Raw genomic sequence first — 21,437 nt, forward strand, 5'->3', positions numbered from 1 at the left:
ATAAACTTCATTAATGTAAAATAAATGTGTGTTTTAATGAAAGATTTTGTTATCCGTTTTCTCAATTATCAAATTAATCAATGTTTCGATTCAGCATTCAGTGTCTGGCACAGAGCCATGTGTCATTGGTCACAAAACTACAACGCTATCTTCAAATTCACATTTCAGTTAGTTAGAAAGGAAGAAATTTATACTATCTGTATACCTATATCTATTTTTATATATGTGTATTTATATTGTCACATACATTGTATAATAACAAATGTAATATATATTACCAGTATTTTAAAATGTTATAATCATTTTGGCTTCAGATAATTTAAAAATGATGCTGGATAATAACAACTAAAGAAAAAGGAAATTAATATGTGTTACTTTAATCAGGAGATAATTCATAGAGTATGTACAACTTGAACTGGGTAGAATATAGGGCTGAGGGCAACTCATTTTGTATGAATTGAATGTGTAAATTTAAGTTGAAAGAGAGAAATCTGGGTTAGACTACCTTAAAAAAATCTTATCTGGTTCTTGACTTAGAGTTCTCTGGGTTCTTTGATCTAATGTCTCAGCCTCTAAGTGGTAAGTTGATGACACCATGAGTTTTCCCACATAAGAGTGACAGGAATGGACCTCGAGACTGTCATCTGGGTGAAGTAAATCAGACAGAGAAAGACAAATATCATACGATATCGCTTATATGTGGAATCTAAGATAATGGTAGAAAACAGAAATAGAGTCATAGATGTAGAAAGCAAACTTATAGTTACCAAGGAGGAAGCGGGGGAGGGATAAATTGGGAGATTGGGATTGACATATACACACTACTATATATAAAATAGATAACTAATAAGAACCTACTGTATAGCACAGGGAACTCCATGCAATACTTTGTAATGAGGTATATGAGAAAAGAATCTAGAAAAGAGTGGATATATGTATATATGTATAACTGATTCACTTTCCTGTACAGCAGAAACTAACACAACATTGTAAATAAACTATACTCCAATAAAAAATTATTTAAAAAAAGACTCTGCCACCACTTTGTGGTCTGTATACTACCACCGCCATTCTGCAGAAAAATACTTTCATTACAGTCACCAGTCAGTTCCATCTTACCAAGACCAAGTGACACTTTTTAGTTTTATTTTATTTAATCTGATAGTAGCCTTTGACATAATAAACCACTCTCAGTATTAGATTTTGCTCTTCATAGTATTTGTATAACTTGGACTTAACTACTGAGGTACAGACCAATACTATCAGCTGACTCCTGGACATATTCATTTGGAGGTAGTAGAGGAACATCTAACTAACATCACTAACATCTCTAACACAGAACTTCTCAGGTTCATCACTGTTATGGGAAGAATGGTGTCCCCCAAAATTCATATGTTGGAGTCCTAACACCCGGTACCTCAGAAGGTTGCTTTACTTGGAGATAGGCTCTTTAAACAGGTAAGCAAGTTAAATGAAGTCATGAGGCTAGACCCTAATATAATATAATTGGTGTCCTTATAAAAAGGGAAAATTTAGAGGTAGACATGTACACAAAGAGAAGGTCATGTAAAGATGAAGGCAGAGATCAGAGTGCTGTTTCAACAAGCCCAGGAACCCAAAAGATTGCCAGAAAACCATCACGAACCCGGAGAGAGGCATAGAATGGATTCTTTCTCATAACCCTCAGAGAGAACCAGCCCTGCTGACACCTTGATTTCAAACTTCTAGTCTCCATGACTCTTTTATTTTAAAGTTTTGTTTACTTACTGACCAGAACAGACAATACATTTCTGTTGTTTAAGCCACTCAGTTTGTGGTACTTTATTAAAGCAGCCCTAGCAAACTAATACAATCTCCAAACTCAATAAATATATAGAAAAAAGTTTTGAACATACACTTCACCAAAATAGATAGGCAGATAATCAATACACATGTGAAGCTGTGCTCTACATTATTTGTTGCTTGAAAATGCAAATTTAAGCTGACATGAAATGCCATTACACACCCAATAAAACAGCAGCAAATAAAATAACTTTAAAACTAATAAAACTTCTGAAAACACCAAGTACTGCAAGGGGAGCAGAGCAAATGAAACTCTCGTACATTGCTAAAAGCCTAACTCTCTGAAGGCTCTAGGAGTGAATCCTTTCCTTGCCTCTTCCAGCTTCTAGTGGCTGTTAGCATGCATTGGTTTGTGGTCATATCTCTCTCTGTTCCATCTGCACATATACTTCTCCTCTGTGTGTCTGACAAAACCCCCTCTGCTTTCTCTTATAAGGTTGTATGTTATTGCATTTAAGGACCACACATATAATCTAGGATAAGCACATCTCATTATTCTATTCTTTTGTCTTGTAAGGTAATATTCACAGGTTCTAATCATTAAGATGCAGACATATTTTTTGGAAGTCACCATTCAGCCCTCTACAATAGACTAACATCAAAAGTCCTGTGCTAAATGAAATAAGCCAGTTACAAAGAGTACATTATCCTTTTTAAAAAATTTTTATTGGATTAAAGTTGATTTAAAATGTGTTAGTTTCTGGTGTACCGCAAAGTGATTCAGTTATACATATACATATATTCATTCTTTTTCAGATTCTTTTCTCATATAGGTTATCACAGAATATTGAGTAGAGTTCCCTGTGCTATACAATAGGTCCTTATTGGTTATCTATCTTATATATAGTAGTGTGTGTATGTTAATCCCAAGCTCCCAATTTATCCCTCCCCCCAAAGTTTCCCCTTTGGTAACCATAAGGTTGTTTTCGATATCTGTAAGTCTGTTTCTGTTTTGTAATAAAAGAGTACATTATTCTATTTACATAACATTTTTTTTAGTGGCAAAACTATAACTAGAGACAGCAGCTCAGCAATTTCTAGAGACTGGAAGTAGGTGGTGAGAGGAAGGAGAGGTGCATTGACTGCAAAGAGATATGAGGAAACATTTCAGGAAGATGGAGATATTCTCTACCATAATAGTGATAAGAAGTACAAGTTTGTACACATTTGTCAAAATTCACCCAACTGTATACTTAACATTGATTAATTGTATACTTTGTAATTTTACCTAATTTTAAAAATCAGAAAGTTGCGACATGTTGAAAATGTTCCTTCATGAAAGTTTCTGTTTACTTCTTACTCTTAATTAGTTCTCTTAATAGTTTAGCCTCTGTGCTTATCAGTAATGGAAACACTGGATTTTATTTCATGAATTTTCTACTAAAGCTGGCTTTTTGCAATATAAGAATGGAACAACAACAAAAAGACTGCAACAATGGCTGGTACCTTATTACTAAAAGTAGAGTAATGTTAACTTAAGGGAAAAGAGAGAAGAGAGAAAAATAGAGGAAATTTTTGCCTATAAATATTGATTGCTGCTTAGTTTTTGGCTTTATAGTTTGAAAGCTCATATTTGGAATGAAGGTAGAAGAGGGTAAGTATATATGGGACCTGGAAAGAGCAGAGATGATTAACAACCATGCCAGATAGTGAGAAAAGGCATTCCAGCCATCTCAAGACTGACTTTTCATACTTGCTTAAAGTTTTTGATCTAAAGATACAGTAAATATACATTTCAAAAGTAAATTAGATTATGTAATACCATATATTAAGAAGGAGATGGGAGTATATAATGGAATAAACCAAAATGAAATGTTAATGTTAACAATACATGAGATAAGTAAAAGGATATAATCAATAAAATCTAGATTAAATAAGAAAGGATAGATAAATAAATATATTTAGTTAAAGTAGACTTTAGAAAAAAAGTAATACAAACAACTAAATATGCAAACCCAGTTAATGTCACACTAAACAATTAATGTATTGTACAATTTTTGCTCTTGTTCAAAAATTTCTTTTTTTGCTTATTTCTCCAGCCTCATCTATTGCCATTCCCTCATACCTTATAGTCCAACAATACCTAAGTTTATGCTTTCCATCATCTCTCAGGCACATACACTCATACTCTTCCTTTTCTTCCTTCCTCCCTCCCTCCCTTCCCCTCTCCCTCTCTCTCTCTTTCTTTCTTCCTTTCTTTCCTTCAGCTATCTACTACCCAAGTAAACCCTATCAACCTCCTCTTTAACCAGGTTCATTCCTATTCATTCCTTAAGTCTCAGAACTAAACCTGAGTTTAGGACTACTATTTGTCCTTATCTCCCTAGGTTACCTCACTCCCTGCTAACGTGAAGTGCACTGCTTTAGCTTCCTTAAAAGAACCTATAACTAACTCTACACTAACATATATCATTTATAGTTGTCTATTCTCTCGCTTGCCTCCCACAAATCTATTAGCTCCTTGTCTTTAAAGACTATTATGTTCATCATAGTAAGCTAACAGTAAACACAGAACCTGGTGTACCTAGAGGCAGTCAGTAAAATTTATTTAATGAATAAAAATACCTAGAGCAAAAGATGTTTCCAAAACAAATGAAGTGAGCAAGGAGGATCCACTGTGAGGCAACTAGGGAGTAGCTCTTAGGGAACCTGTTGGCAGCATGAGTTGTCACAGCAGACGTCTCAACAAAAGTCATTGAGCATCCAGTAGGTATAGAGTACTCCTGGACTCTAGTAAGAATACGATCTCACTACTCAGTCCTCCAAAAAAACTACCTGTAGCAATAAATATTTAAAATTAAAAAAGAAAGAGAGAAAATAACCCATACTTTTAGAAGAAGTTTAGTTTCATAATCTATTTTGGTTCAGAAGATGTAAACTCATTTGGATAAGGATGACTTTTTTCTAATTTCTCCAGAGCCTATAAAATCTAAGTTTATTGTTAGAAGTAGACCTCTTTTCTTAAAAATAAAAACAAATTCTTTTAAACCTCATTTTCTTACTTTCTATATGCATTAATATGATGAAATACTTCACCTCTGGAGAGTAAATACTGAATACTGTTACAAACTGTGAGATGAGTCTACTACAAGAGCACTGTCTGTAAAGAACTTGTAATTAGTGATTTAATTGGAGAAATGTGTTTTAAATACATATTTATGGAAATATTCATGTGATAAAATTTGGTAATTTATGAAATGCATATTTTAATATTTGTTTTCCTAATGTGTATTGCAGATTGAAATTCATAACTTGAAATCTTCTTCATATCATAAACTCCTTTCATTGCCCAAAGGAGTAAAAATATATGCAGGAAAAGAGATAAATTGATTCATATAGTTAATTCATATAGTAATAAACAAAATTAGTAGCATTAAAAACATGGGATTAGTGTAACAAGAACTAGCTAGAGAAATAAAATTTAAATATATTGATTTTTTAGTATTATCATTAAGAAAATGAGTTATAATGTAATTTTAAGCTATATATATTTATACATAAAGCTATATATATACATAAGTATGTAATATATGCTTATAAAACATATATATATTTAAACTTCCTTTTTAAATTGAGGAAATCTAACTAAAGAATGTGCAAGGCAATGCAATTTAATTAATTGGCCCAACATATATTTACTCGGCATTTAATTCATACCAGATATTCTTCTAGTTTCTGCAGAAATGAAAATCAGGATGGATGATGTCCCTAAATTTACACAGTGTATATTCTAATAAAGTACCTATAATCATAAAGCCAAATCACTTTATTATGGCTGGAAATATTACCTGTTATCTATCTAAATGTGCACCTGTTACCTTGGCTTTCTGTTTGTTATTATATTATCACATTTTTTGCAACTTTCAAAAGTTAAGTTCATTCTTTTTAGAGGCTCCTTCCTCCTTAATATCTCTTTAACCTTCAGTGTATATTTATATTCAATTTTAAAATAGCTTTAATTTAGATTGCATATATGATCTTTTACTCTTTGTGTGACTATTTGAGTAATTACAAAGGTGTAACCACATAACCACATTAAAATGTCTACTTATTAGGTATCTAATAATAATGGTACATGTCATGTAGTGACACATAATAACTATACATGTCACATAGTGCTGGTGTTTTATGTCAACAATGATTCACTCCATCCCATTGGGCAGCTAGTTATATTACAGTTTCTTTATTCATTCATTATTATTTAAGAATTTGGTCTCAGCTAAGAGCTAGGCCATGTTCTAGACAAGGGAAATAAAAAAGCTGAGCAGATAATATACAGGTTTTATCTTCAAGGAGCTCACAGATTAGTAGAGGAGATAAAAGGTAATATAAAAGCAAAAGCAAATAAATACACAATTGTAAACATCGTCTCAAATGGATTTTCTAATCATGGACACAAATTCTTGCCTTCCCAGTAAATCTTAGGATCCATTTTAGATCCTGAGAAAGTGTTTCCCATGAAGTTCTTATTTTTCAGTAATCACTTTGCAAATAACTGGATAATCTATATTAAAATATTAAAGACAACTCTGTCTTCTTAAAATTATTTTTCAGTGTATCAGAAAAGAACTACCCCTTCCTGAATTACTTTGGCCTATATTTGTACATTTTTTCGGAATACAAAATCACATCCTTTAAATGAGATTTGCAATGATGTAGCAATTTAAAGTTGCCTATTTTAAGTATTATAATTTATACATTATTAATTAAACACATTATTAATTAGGTAATTATTACTTAATTAAGATACAAGAGTGAAGATATGCATATTAATTTCCATCCTTATTCCACTTTTCTCCCCCTTCCCACTACCTACTGAAAACAATTTTCTCTCTTTAATCATAGTGAGGTTCCCAATTAGATCCTAAAGAGCCTAAGACATATTTGAGAGAACTATCGATATCTTAATTTTTACTTTCTTCATGGTAGCAATAATATCTATTAACCTCTTTGTTAACTTTTGGTACCTCAGTTATACATGACTGAGCATTCATGATTTTAAAATATACATGATTTCTGTATATACAAATTTTTAAAGATGTTTATATAATAGTAATTATTTCAAACATTTTTATAATTAAAAGTTTTATTTAGCATACTTAAAGCATTGTGTGAATATTTTAAAAATATATAGACAGCTTATTTCATCTCTTAGTTTGACTAAGTGAAGAAAAAGATTGGAATTATAATATTCATAAGATACAGATGGCAAAGCAATGGAAAATCAGATGCATCCTAGTTCCAAGGACAAATGCTCACTTAACTTTATACCTTTATAGAATCATTGGCTCTGACACACGATGTTTTGATTAGGCTTGTTCTATTTGATTATGCACTATCTTTGTAGAATTAGTATGTGGAAGCTAAAAGTCAAATATTGGAAGCCTGATTCATTTCTTCAGAGACATTCAGCTTCCACCACACTGCTTCACCCACGAAGAGCAATCTGTTATGTGTCTACTGAAAATGTGATCAAGTCTCTAGTCTGTTTATGTCTTTCTCCCATTCTTTATGTAGTTGCACCATTATAAACGATATTTAATGGATTATGACAAGGTAATTGTGTTTAGTCTATTATCTTCAACTCAACAGCTTGCTAAAATGCTCATTTTTTCCCATTTCCTTTAAAAGAATGTACTTACACAATTATTTTATTGTATAAATACATGCATGTCATAATGTCATATATACTACTTTTTATTTTTCATTATTTTTACTATTTTAATTTTCTATGGTTCTTTTCTCCCCTTTTCCCTACCCCTCTACAAATCATTCACACTCACACCCAACACATACACACAAATATAATCGATTAGGCATATTTTATTCTGTATTTTTCTCTATGATTATATATTCTATATATGTGTATATATACCTGTGTAAATATATATACCTGTGTGAATTTATATATGCGTATATAATACATAGTTATATATAATTATGTACACATGTATTACACAGGATTTATTATAATTGTATAAAAGTGAGATTGTTGTCAACACACTTGTCTTCATTTTTAATTCAATTACAATTGATGCTGTTATTTCAAATAAGGTATATTTTCAATTCACTTTTACTGATACATAATATTCTAATATGTGGTTATTCCATAATACTGTAATTTAAACAATTATTGCCTTATGAATAGAAATCCATTTTATTTCATGATTCTCTGGAACTCCAAACAATGTTATCATAACCTATTTGCTCCCTGTCCTTATAGACAAGTACTTTTGTATCTGTGGGGTAGATAACCAAGAATGGGGCTGATGGGTTAAACCAGATGTATCTATATATATTTCCCAAATGCTTTGCTAAAAAGATGTAACAATTCACTTTTGACAGTACATTGGTACATACATACTTTTCCACCAAAAAGTGTTAAAAGAGTTTTTCATTTTTGTCAGTCTGATTCCTATAATCTGACAGCTTATTGCTACTTTACTTTGCATTACCGTGAAAGCTAATGAGCTAAATCGTCTTTTCATTAGAATTGTTTTTCTGTGAATTGCCTCTTCAGATGATACTTTGTACATTTTCTAATATTTAACACTCTTCTTGTCATTTATCAAGTACTATTATAGAGATAATAACCTATCTTCAGCATTGCAAATATTTTTTTATAATTTATTATCTATCTATATAGTCTGTTCATACTATTTTTCTTCCATGTTCATATTTTTTAAAATCAAGTATGCCTATCTTTTCTTCTTTAGCTTCTAATTTTCCAGTCTTGGTGAAGAAATCCTCCCCAACACTTTTGCCACGCATGTAGTTTCCTTATTTTCCTCTTTAATTTTGTTTACATTTAAGCATTTAATTTGTGTGTAATTCATTTTCAAGATAGTACAATTATCAGTACAATTTTATTTTCTTCTCAGTGAATATATATTTGTACCTTTTCTAACTGACTTTGAATACACTAACTAAAAACATATATAATTGCTAGATTTAACGTATGTTCTGATACTGGGAAGAAAAATGTCCTTAACTAGTTTTACTTGGCTTTACTGAGGACATTTATTATTACATAATAATATTAAAATAATTTTATTCAATTAAAATCACTAACAACTCTGCTGGGACTTTAACGGGAATTGCTTAAGTTATTTACTAGTTTTACAATAACTAAGTTTTTAATAATATTGTGTTTATATAAAAGAACATAAATATTGTTTACATTGCTCAGACTTCAATTTACATTCTTCAACTAGATTTTATGTTGGTCATATTCTTTTACTGCAAGATTTTCTAAATTTAAAATATTATCACCATTATGTGTTATACGTTATATCCTTTTCCTATGTGCATATTGCTAAAATGGAGATAATCATTTGTTACAGTAGTCAACTAATATCTATTCACAATAAAAAACTTTCACGTTCATTCCAGTTTTTATTTAACTAAACAATCATATTAATAACAAAGGGAGATTTATTTTCTCTTTTTTGTGATTGTTCCATTTTTTAATATCTCGACTGATATGGACAAGAACATTCAAGTAAAGTTAAGAAATGATGAAGGAAATTTCTGTCTAGATCTTGAAATTGATTGAATTGTTTTAATATTCATTGCAGTTTATTTCTATTCCATTTTACCTAGAATTTTATTAGTATTTTCTTTTCTGACCTATTTTAGCAAATATTTTTGATCATTGGTAAAATCATATGTCTATTTTTCTTTATCAATTTGTTGATGTAATAAATTATAGTAACAGACATCGTGATATTAATTATATTTTACCTTCATAAAGCAAATTTTACTCAGTCATAGTGTATTATTCTTATATTGATTCTTTTGTGGATTTAAATATTAAATTATTTATTATCTGTTCATACCATTACCTATATGTTCATGAATAATATTGATCTATAGTTTTCATTACTTCAATATTGATAATGCAGTTATGCCATTTGCATAAAATGGATCAGGATGGATTTTTAAATTTTAAATGTCTCAGAATAAAGTAGATTAATTGAAATCGTTGCTCTTTAAAGTATCTAAAGTTTAATTTCGACCACATCTCTGTTGGCCCTTGTACTTTTTTAAAGGTATATCTTTAATCATTTTATCAATATTTTATGATAGTTGCTAGTTTCTCAACTTATTTTTAGACAGATTTTTCTAAACTAAGTTTTTTTGTGAATACAGAGATTTCACATAGCTTTTTTAAACCTCTGCCATAGATTTGCATGTAATAGGGACTTAATAGTCTTATAATTACTTCTGTATCTGTGATTATATACCTTTTATTCTGTTTGACATTTCTCTCTCTTTTCCCTTTAATTTTTTAGGCCATTGATCAACAAATATGTATTAAAAGTCTACATTTGCTCTCAGCATATTTTAGACCAGTGCTATCCAATAGAACTTTCTGTGATGGAGATAATCTGTAATGTCATGTCCATTATGGTAGCACTAGTCACATGTGGCTATTGAGCACTTGAAATGTAACAGTCCAACAGAGGAACTAAGTTTTCTATTTTAATTAATTTAAATTTAAAGAGCTACATGTGACTAGTGATTACTTTATTGAAGAGTGCAGGTTTACATGTGGGGAATATAGTAGAGAAAAAAATAAAGTACCCATCCTCCTGGAAATTAAGAAAAGTTATAAATAAATAGTCAATATACACCCTATCAGATATTGATAAGTGTTATGTAGAAAAACAAAATAGAGTAAGGTGGAAAAGTTATACCAGGAAAGAGGAGATAGTTTTTGTTTGTTTGTTTGTTTGTTTGTTTAAGAAATGATTCAGGGAGTCCTGTTTTAAAAGGTGACATTTGATCGGACACCTAAAAGGAGTTAGAGTGCAAACTATGGAAGAAGTGTGCCCTGGTCAGAGTAAGAAATGAATGCAGGGATTTCCCTGGCGGTCCAGAGGTTAGGACTCTGTGCTTTCACTGCCGAGGGCCCAGGTTCAATCCTTGGTTGGGGAACTAAGATCCCACAAGCCACTCGGTGCAGCCAAAAAACAAAAAAGCAAAGACACACAGGTGGAAATACACACGTGAAACAGAGGTCAAGTGAACCAGAGGGAGAGAATAGCTCTGCAATTTTTTGGAATATTGTGAGAAGGATAGGTGTTAACTCTTCTCTAAATGTTTGGTAGAACTCACCTGTGAAGCCATCCCATCCTGGACTTTTGTTTGTTGGGAGTTTTGGTTTGTTTGTTTGTTTGTTTTTATCACTGATTTTATTCCACTACTGGTAATTGATCTGTTCATATTTTCTATTTCTTCCTGGTTCAGTCTTTAGATATTGTACATTTCTGGTAATTTGTCTGTTTCTTCTAGATTTTCCATTTTATTGGCATATAGTCATTCATACTAATCTCTTTTTTTTTTTTTTCATACTAATCTCTTCTGATCCTTTGTATTTCTGTGGTGTCGGATGTAACTTCTCCTTTTTCATTTCTGATTCTATTGATTTGGGTCTGCTCTCTTTTTTCTTGATGAGTCTGGTTAAAGGCTTATCAATTTTGTTTATCTTTTTAAGGAACCAGCTCTTCATATCATTGACCTTTTCAATTTTTTTCAGTCTCTATCTCATTTATTTCTGTTCTGACCTTTATGATTTTTTTTTCCTTCTACTAAATATGGGTTTTGCTTGTTCTTCTTTTCTAGTTCCTTTATGTAAGGTTAGGTTGTTTATTTGAGATTTTTCTTGTTTCCTGAGGGGGAATATTCTTTTAAATATGTAGACTGGTCATGTCATGTGAAAGAGAAGAATCAGATGTTCCAAAAGCATGGGGCCTAATTCACTGCAAGAATGTAGTTGAACTAATGAAATGGGGAAAGATCCAACAGGAACAAATTTCAGGTTGAACTCATGATTAGGAGATATCTTGGCAAAGAATCTTGGCAAAGTTACAAATTAAATAGTGTTTCCTCAATGAATACAGTAGTTGTCTTCTAGTAAATGGCAGTAAGCTGTAAAATTGTACAAACCTATTGATATTTGAACAGCAAGTGAATTCAGATTCTAAATTCAGGTTATTCCAAATACAAAAATTCTCATTCTCACACATGCTTAACAGGACACATAGAAGTTGTGGAGCATGAGAAAACAATTTTGGTTGAACCGGCCTGTCATGTACATTGTAATACATTTAGTAGCTCTCCATATTGCATAGATAGAAATGTACATATTCATGCAGAACAAATTAAGATAAGCCAAGTTAACAGCTGAGATCCAATGAAAGACTTGATAGATTGTACAATGTTAAGGGCATTTAAATTTTATGTATGTTGATTCTTATAGGGACATTTTTTTCCCACAGAATCTAAATCCAGTTCATATTAATTTCATTTAAAGGCAGAATAGTTAATGTCATTATTTAAAATTCAGAAATAATCATAAGTTATTAGACACAAGAACATGCACATTTTGAAATATATATTTAACTTTCAATTTATCATTTTGAATAGTCAAGCGTTATTTAAGTAATTAGCTTCTTAGTATCTTAAGACATTAGTGAAAAGAGTCTGTGCATTCTGTGTGCCTTGTATATGCAATTTATAATTGAGTGCAACATATTGGAAGTAATGTTTAGTATTCATATTCTGGATCATACGTGTCTTAAATTTTTATTTTGTGTCTCATCTCCTTCTCAGTGAATGAATATTCACTTTTCCAATAAGTTTAGGACCATTAGTTGATAAGATAATAAAAATAGGGGGTTAAAGGAAGGAATAATAAATAATTTTTAAGTGTTATATTTCAATTAAAAATATATGGAAGTACATATTTTCACCAACTTTTAATGGGTGCAATAATTACAGGAAGAAAAAACAACATTAAAAAATCCCCTACTGTTACAAGTTTTTCTTTAAAGTGAAGCAAGACCTTAAGGCAATTTTTAAAGTAGTGTGAGTGTATTATTTTTGTACTAGATCAAATATGGGTGTTGAAATAGCTATAAGGCAGAAACAATATTTGCTGAATAAAATGTCTAAGTAAGGCAAAAAAAAAAAAAAAAAAAAAAAAACCCAAAACTCTAGATAAGCAACTTGTAGCAAAAACTAGAAGGAATCATAGAATTTTCATTGCTCAATGTAAGAGAAGTTCCAACAGGAAAAAAACATTGTGATTGCTTTAAAAAGAAAAGCTATTCAAATGTGGTTTAACAAAAATTCAGTGATTAAGTTATAAACCAATGATATCGAAGGGCAACTGTATATTATATTTATTAGAAAGCACATATTATTTTATATATTTATATATAAATCCATCTATCTACCTATCGATCAAGTTTCTTAAAAATATAGGATTTTCCCAGTTATGTAAAATGCAACTGTTTTGGATTAAAATATTTTACATAACTTACATAATATTGAATTATAAAATTTTTCAGATATGCCTATCTATTGCTTGATGGTATTGCTTGCAGAACTGTGCAATCAAATAAATTACCGTCATTGTCATTATGGTCTAACTTTAAGTTCTTTGGCAAGGTGAATAAAAATCACAAAAATTAAATCTACTGAACTTACTGGGAAGCCAATAAATTACAAATATATACGTTATTAGCTGAGAATAATAATGTGAACTATAACCCATTTATGTATGTCTCTGAATTTAGTAAATCAGTTTAACAGATCCTAAGAGAATTTTGTTTAAATCCTCTATTTCTAACTTTTCCATTTCATGTTTTTGAAAACAAGGAAAATCTTCCATTATAATAAATGCTCAAGTTTAATAATACTGAATCTTACTAGGTAATGAAAAAACAATTTATTCTATTAATATCTAATACATTCTTATTACTAGTTATGGCATAAAAAGTTTGGCCTGTGTTTTTTTAATAGGCTGTTCATCCTACTATCTAGTAGGATGAGAAAATGTAATAGATTAAAATTACTTTGCTCGATTATCATGATTACCTGCCTTTAAAATAAATATCATATCTGCTTCTACATACTTAGCCACCTTTCTAGTCCAACTCAACATTTGCTATTCCCTTTTCTTCTAGAATAAGCTCAAACAGATCTTTCTGCCTTCGCTCTTATAGTATATCAGTCCACTCTTTATGAAACATGAAGGTTGATCTTTTAGAAGTTAAGAAATCATCATGAGGACTTCCGCTTCATCTAAAATGGAGTAAAATGAAACAGATTTACCCTTCTGCTTGAAAAACACTCCACTTCCCACCCCACCCCTCAAAAAAGAAAAAAGCATGCACACACAAAATATATGAAAAAATGGTTTTCAAGACACTGGAAATTTGTCAATAAAGGACAGTGATTCTTGAGAGATGAGAAACAAAGTAAGCCCTATGATTGCCCCAGCTCAATGTCCTAAGAAATTATTCAAGACTCATGCAGACAGGGAGAACTGAATTGGAGCCCAGAGGACTTCTTGAACCAAGGAGACAATTGAGAGCTGGGAAGAGCAATGCAGTTAGATTTCAGAGGACAGAGACTGGGGAGGAGAGAGCTACATAGCTAAGGAACGCCAGCATTCTGATCAGTAAATGCAGATGAGGAGACTACCTGAAGCCAAGGAAAGAACCATCCAAAATCATTAGAAGGAGCAGTACTTTGTGCCTGGAATTATTCCTCTTCCCACTAGTCAGACTGAAGAAAACTCATGATTCACAGGACTTGGGCTGAGTACTCAGAAAAGTCTTTCTGAGGCAGGAAAGCATGACCCATATTGAGGAGAAGAGTCAGTCCACAAAACCTCAGCCAACAACAGAAGCAGCCGTTTCTCCCATTCTTCCCTTCCTGATAGAGGCTTAACAGCTTATAATTACCTCACCTTGAGAAGTGGGCTTGGAAGGGGATGATAGTTCTCTGCAAGACCTTCCTACTACCTTTGTTGTCTCCATCTAACTATTGTGTATATACATATATATATATGTGTGTGTGTGTGTGTATATATATATATATATATATATATATATATATATATATATATACACAAAAACACACTTGCAAACATATACACATACATATTGGGAAGGAGGGAGGTGTATATGTAAAAGCTGTCTCAGAAGAACTACATACCTTAGATAGTGCAAAATTCTGCAAAATTCTGTTTTATATTAGTATAAATATAGTAAGTATATAAGAGAATAGATTCTGAGTATGCTAAGTCAAAGAGGGAAAAAGCTAATTTAGGTTGATCCACAGATATTGGTACACTTAACAAAGATTCAATCTTCAGTGGATTTAATTGTTTTCTAAGTTAGTTAACTGAAGCCAGGACTAAATTATCACTTTGTTAAATGATTTTAAGACATTCAATTTCTTATAAGTGCAAAAGAATTAATCCAAAAATGTTCATAGATTGGAATATAAAATATGTATTCTGTCAACATCATAACGGGGTGCACCAAAAGATTTACAGTAAAACGCATCCACCAAGACATTGCAAAATACGTTGATGAGAAAGTTTACTTATCTCTGAAAAGAAATGTAGTTGTTCTCTGTAATAAGGGAGATGTTGCTATTTGAAAGGTCTCTTTCAATGAGGATGATTCGCTTCCTAATGCCAGGGATGTTAGGCGTGGACATTTCTCTGGACAGCAAGTCATCAGATGGTTTAATAAGTTTTAATAAGTAGGAATACTCTACGTGGTCTTATATTATACCTATTGGTAAACTTAATAAAGCTCTCTCTGATCTGTAGATGGAAGTAAGGAAGGAATGAAGGAAAGGAGGGAGGGAGGAAGGAGGGAAGGAAGGAAGAAGGAAACAGTTTATGCCAAATGGAAATAAGTACGTCACAACCTTTCACTGAATCCCAAGGTTGAGTCAGATCACAAACTTAGAGTCCCTTGAAGGAAGGAGAGGCCATAAACTTTTGAGGAAGGACCATTCAGTAACACCACAAGAACCATGGTCTTCCTCCTAACTCCAAACCGTCCCCAAAGGATGCTGTGCCATTCATTGTGTAAGTGCTTAGAGAAACTGGCTTTTAACTTTCTTTGGAAAGAATCTCTTATATAAACTTTGAGTAGCCAAGGGGGTGGACTATGTCAGATATATAAACAGCTCAGGATTTTTTGCAATCTTCTAGTATCATCTAATTATACATATATATATGCACACACATATATATATACATTTATGTATATGTATTTAAAGTTAATAGTTATACATATATATTTTAACTTGATCCTAGGGAAGAGTAAGTTTGAAAGTCACATTTATTTTTAGTCTCTTAGTTCTGCAGCTGATAGCTGTAGCAACAATTTCCTGACTGAGCAAAGGTGGTTTCTTTAACTTTCAACATTGGCGTTATTTTAGAACCAGCAGCTATAGTGGCTTCTTTTTGAGACCGTTTCAGATCATGGTAGAAAGAGCAACCTCCTTGGTGGTCTGTTCCGTGTATGACTCTGGGAGTCTTCTTTAGTGCTCATGTTGGCATTTCTTCAACCTTACTAATGAATCTGTTAGCTAGAGCTTCCCAAATGATTGGAAAAGCAGTGGTCCCCACACTGTTCTGCTCAGGTACTCCCTGAAAGTATTTTTTAAAATAACGTAAAAAAAAAAATAATGTATCCCTTACACTTTTAAGTTGGCAGCTAAAATTTTTCAAGGGAAGGTAGAGTTGCCAAAATATATACTTTCTGGTGTCATGTAAATATTGATATTTTTAAATAAAACCATTACATCACTCTTTTAATCATATTCAGTGTAATTGAAATACATATCAATTTGACGGTCATCATCTATTTAAAAAAATAAACGCATGCATCGTTTAGTTACAAAAATGTGTTAGTGTGCTCTGTGTGTGTTATGTGCTAGTGTGTTACACATGGGTTATGGATGCCTTAATATTGATTGCTCTCATTCATTGGGCAATGGTTTGGGCCCGGGGGGTGGAGCAGGTCAGAGTCCCTGAGACAGGCTTGCTTGGGTTTGAGAAGAAAGGCCTGAGTGTTCCATGAGGTGTGAAGACCTGTGATCCATGTGAGACCTAATGTAAGCCATTTAATTAAGTGTAATAGACCCCTTCTGCTAAAACTAGTTAGAATGGATTTTTTTTTTTTTTTTTTTTTTATCTGACAAGTCATCAATACAGTAGCAGTTCCTGGAACATCCCTGTCTTAACCTGGCTGCTCCAGAAACTAAGTCAGTGGACTCTGTAGTATTGCTTTATTAGGGAACACAGGCCTCACGAGCAGGACGTAGTGAGGAAGGAGGTAAGGAAGGAGAGAGTATGAGCGTTGGTTACTAAGCTAGTCTACAGCAAGTAGGACTGATTTCCTGATCCCATGGTACAATCTCCAAGAAATAATTAAAACTGTGTTCTAGGAAGATCCTTAATAGGGGAAAAGTGGGGAGAAATTTATTAATAAGCTGCTATTTCCAATGCTGAAAGTTCTGGCCCAGTAAGTGTTAAATTCCCTGCTCTAATAAGTTATGCATTTGGGAGCCTTGAGTAGGATCCAGTGGCACTAAAAGAGAAGTCATGGGTTGGAAGCAAAGCACATGGCAAGAGAATGAGATGGGGCACACTCAGGTTATGGCTGCATGAGGTCAATCAAAACCCAAGCAGACCTGATCCACACAGGGGCAGGTGGAACAAGACACAGGTGAGGCCAAGAGAAGTTGAAGTGGTGCATAAAAGACCGCCTTTTGACATGGGAACTTCACTTAGTTGTTCAATTTTCATGAAATACACTTCGTTTCACTCTTACCAATTTCACCTCATACTTTGGGATTCATCTTAAATGTTACTCTCTTACAGAAGTCTTCCATGGCTCTCCCCTCTTTCGCTATGGGGAAGTCTAACTGCTGTAATAGCTTAGACAATTATGTCCCTTTCTCTAATGAGCACATCAGAATTTGTATTAATATATGCATTTGTACAAATATTTAATATAAATCTCCTCTAGTTTTATTATCCTTGAGGATAGAGATAATTTTTCTTTAATAATATATCCTCTATATCAAGAACTATATACAGAATTTAATAGGTGCATTTAATGAATATGTGTTAAATTATTAAATGTGGTATTTTTACAATGACCTCATCTTTACCTCAATCTTCATAAAGAGAAGCAAAGATAGGTATAAAACATGTTTGTATAAGATAAAGTGAATATTTTCACTCCGTGGACAGTTTCAAGACAATATGTTATAGAGTTAAGGCATGACTGAACAGATCCATTGTTTACAAGTAAATTCTGACAATCGCATAGGACATTTTGTTATCTTATGAAAAAAAAAGTTTTCCCACACAAGCATCCAAAGACTGTCAGTATGTCCGTGAATATTATAGTAATAAGAATAATTTTGTTTTGTAACATTTTGTCAAAGGTCATTGCTGGTACTCTTTCAAGTTCAAAGAATAGAACTAACATAATGCATATCACCAACTCACATGAGACAATAAAAATGTTAACTTATTTTCATTTCAATAGTAACTATTATTAGAATTAATTACTTAGCTGTAGCTGAAATAATGGCAAAATCAGCCTTGTAATCATTAAGTAAATCTTAATGTTGGAAATATTATGTACAAATAATATGGGGAAAAGTATTATAGAGTATTTGTGAAGTGTATATGTACAGTTATCAGAATCCTGAGTTGGGATCCTGGTTCTAAAACTTAATTATTTCACTTTAATCAGTCTTATCAGCCTCTCTGATCATCATTTTTTTTCATATAGAAAACAGGCATTGCCATCTATAAGGCACTCTAAGATGCCATACAGTTTGAGATGTATCATTATTCTATGTATCATTAGCAAAGAAAAAACCCTCAACAATTACACAAGGGCATTCAATTAATTGTAACATAAATCCTGACTTCAGAGAAGATAAAATAAAAGAGAAAGAAAAACAAAATTAATTGACTTTAAATTGATGAAATAGAATGGGCTTTTCTGAAAATTAAATGAGGTAATAAATGCACAATTCTTAACAGCTGCCTGAGATATCAGAGCTCAATTATATTAGCGATACAAAACTCTGGAAATCTACACTATCTTTAAAATAGGTGGGAAACATAATACAATCCATCTAAGTTTTTTTCTGTCATTGTTCTATATCATATTTTTTCAAAGATTTTCTTTATAACTGAGTATAACAAGCACTAGTATAATCGCTTTTGTTTTTGATCATTTAACTTCTTTTCCTTTCCAATTCATTTCATTTGGTTTCAAAATTCAACTGTAGTGCTTTTGGCTTAACAATAAAGGGAAATAAAAAAATAACTAAACAAAAAACATTCTGTAAATAAGTTTGCAATCCAAAAGTGTCTGCCTTAGTTTGATGTATAAGTTTATTCATTATGTTGAAACATTCTTGCATGTTTAAATAGATCATCATGCTCAGACGGTTTATTCTTGCTTGTCATTTATACTTCTAACCATGTATCATATTTGTCAAATACTTTCAAGATTCAATCATAGGACACAACCTTACTTTGATGATCACATGTACATTTTCTAGATACATGCATTTTTGAAAATCACCCAGCCTCTAAATAAAAAAAAAAAAAACTCACCATATATAATTTTGTGAAGTGTTTATTATTGTAGTTGTCTAGTTTTATAAATCAAATAGGTTTTAACTCATTGTAACAGCATAGGGTGATAGACCTACCTACATTACAATAAATTACTTTTGTTTTACAAACCTTTTTTTTTGTAATATATGAAATGTCTAAACATAACACTTTCTGAATTAGCAATAAAACAAGATAGATCTCTGGTTCATTTAGAGAGCCAAAAAGAATAACCTTAGTTGCCAAAAATAATAACTGATTTTACTTTTACTGATGTTACATTTTATATTTGCTTAGACACTTTCATGCCATAGGTCAATTCTTAATCATCTCCTTCTACTTTTACTTATTATTTATATGTCTCCTCTCCTCTAACTGTAAAAAGTGGACAAAAAATTATTTAAAAATGTGTGCAGAATACTACATATATGTAATAGTATGATTTCTCTACTAAGAACAACAAAAATATCTTAACAGCTACAATGATAAAAAGGCTAGCCTCTATTGGAGTTATTAAAAAATAATAACTGCCCTTCCTGCTTTCTTACACTTCCAGGAAACCATTGATTCCCTTTTTGTCACTATGGATTTGTTTGCATTTTGTAGAATTTTATATGAATAGAATCAAAGAGTATATACTCTTTTTGTTGTTTTTTTTCATTTTTGTTCTGACCTCTTCCACACAATATAGATACTTGGAGGTTCATTTATATTGTTGTTTTAGTTCCTTTGTTTTTCTTGCTGACTAATATTCCATCATAAGATAGAATATTAATATATTCCAACTTGTTTATAACAAGTTGTTTATCCATTCAATGTTGATGGGCATTTCAGTTGTTCCCAGCTTTTGACTATTAAAAATAAACTGCTAGGGGCTACCCTGGTGGCACAGTGGTTAAGAATCTTCCTGCCAATGCAAGGGACACAGGTTTGAACCCTGGCCCAGGAAGATCCCACAGGCTGTGGAGCAACTAAGCCCATGCACCACAACTACTGAGCCTATGCTCAAGAGCCCGCAAGCCACAACTACTGAGCCCATGTGCCACAACTACTGAAGCCTGCGTGCCTAGAGCCCGTGCTCTGCAACAAGAGAAGCCACGACAATGAAAGGCTGTGCAACACAGGGAAGAGTAGCCTGCGCTCACCTCAACTAGAGAAAGCCCGCACACAACAACGACAACCCAACACAGCCAAAAATAAAAACAAACAAATAAATAAATAAATTTATTTTAAAAAATAAACTGTTATGGACATTCATGTGTAAGTTTTTGCTTGTATATATGCATTTATTTCTCTTGGGTAAATACCACGAGGAAAATAACTGGATCATATGCTAGAAATATGTTTAACTTTTTAACTAATTTCCAAAATGTTTTCTGAAGCGATTGTACCATCTTCCATTCCCACCTGCAGTATATGAGAATTCTAGTCATGCTACATCTTCACCAATTTAATATGATCAGTCTTATTAATTTTAAACATTCTAATTTGGGTGTAATAGTATTAGATTTAGTGTTATTTTACATTTTTCCTAATGACTAATAAAATGATGTGGGAAGTGTGCCCTCCTCTTCTATTTTTAAGTACTTATTTGCCATTGACATGTTTTTGTGATGAGAAGTCTTCAAATTTTGCGCTTTTTCACATTAGGTTTTTCTTTTATTATTGTTGAGCTTTGAGAGTACCTTAGTTTGGGTAAAATCCTTTATCAAATATGTGATTTGCAGATAATTTATCTGAGTCTATAGTCCATATTTTAATTCTTTTAATAGTATTCTTTAAAGAATAATAGCTTTTAATTTTGATGATCAACTTATTTATTTTTAAGGTTTTTACTTTTGCTGTTATACCATTATTTACATTAAAGTTAATGGTGAAATCTTTAAAATTTTAACTTTTTTTTTCTCTGAGCTTTAATTTTCATAGGCAAGCACATCCATGGGGAAAACTTCCATTTTTATGGCACATCCTATGATTTAACCTCTTTAATCCCACTAGAATCTCTCAGCCATTACACCACCATTCTTTTCTTAACTGGTGTCTTTTTTTCCCCCAGTCATGACTCCAACCAACCAACTCTTAAATATTACCAAACCAAACCAAGCTCCAACTTTCCAATAAAAATACC

The sequence above is a fragment of the Eubalaena glacialis genome, chromosome 16, assembly GCF_028564815.1.
Source record: "Eubalaena glacialis isolate mEubGla1 chromosome 16, mEubGla1.1.hap2.+ XY, whole genome shotgun sequence".
Lineage (NCBI taxonomy): Eukaryota > Metazoa > Chordata > Mammalia > Artiodactyla > Balaenidae > Eubalaena > Eubalaena glacialis.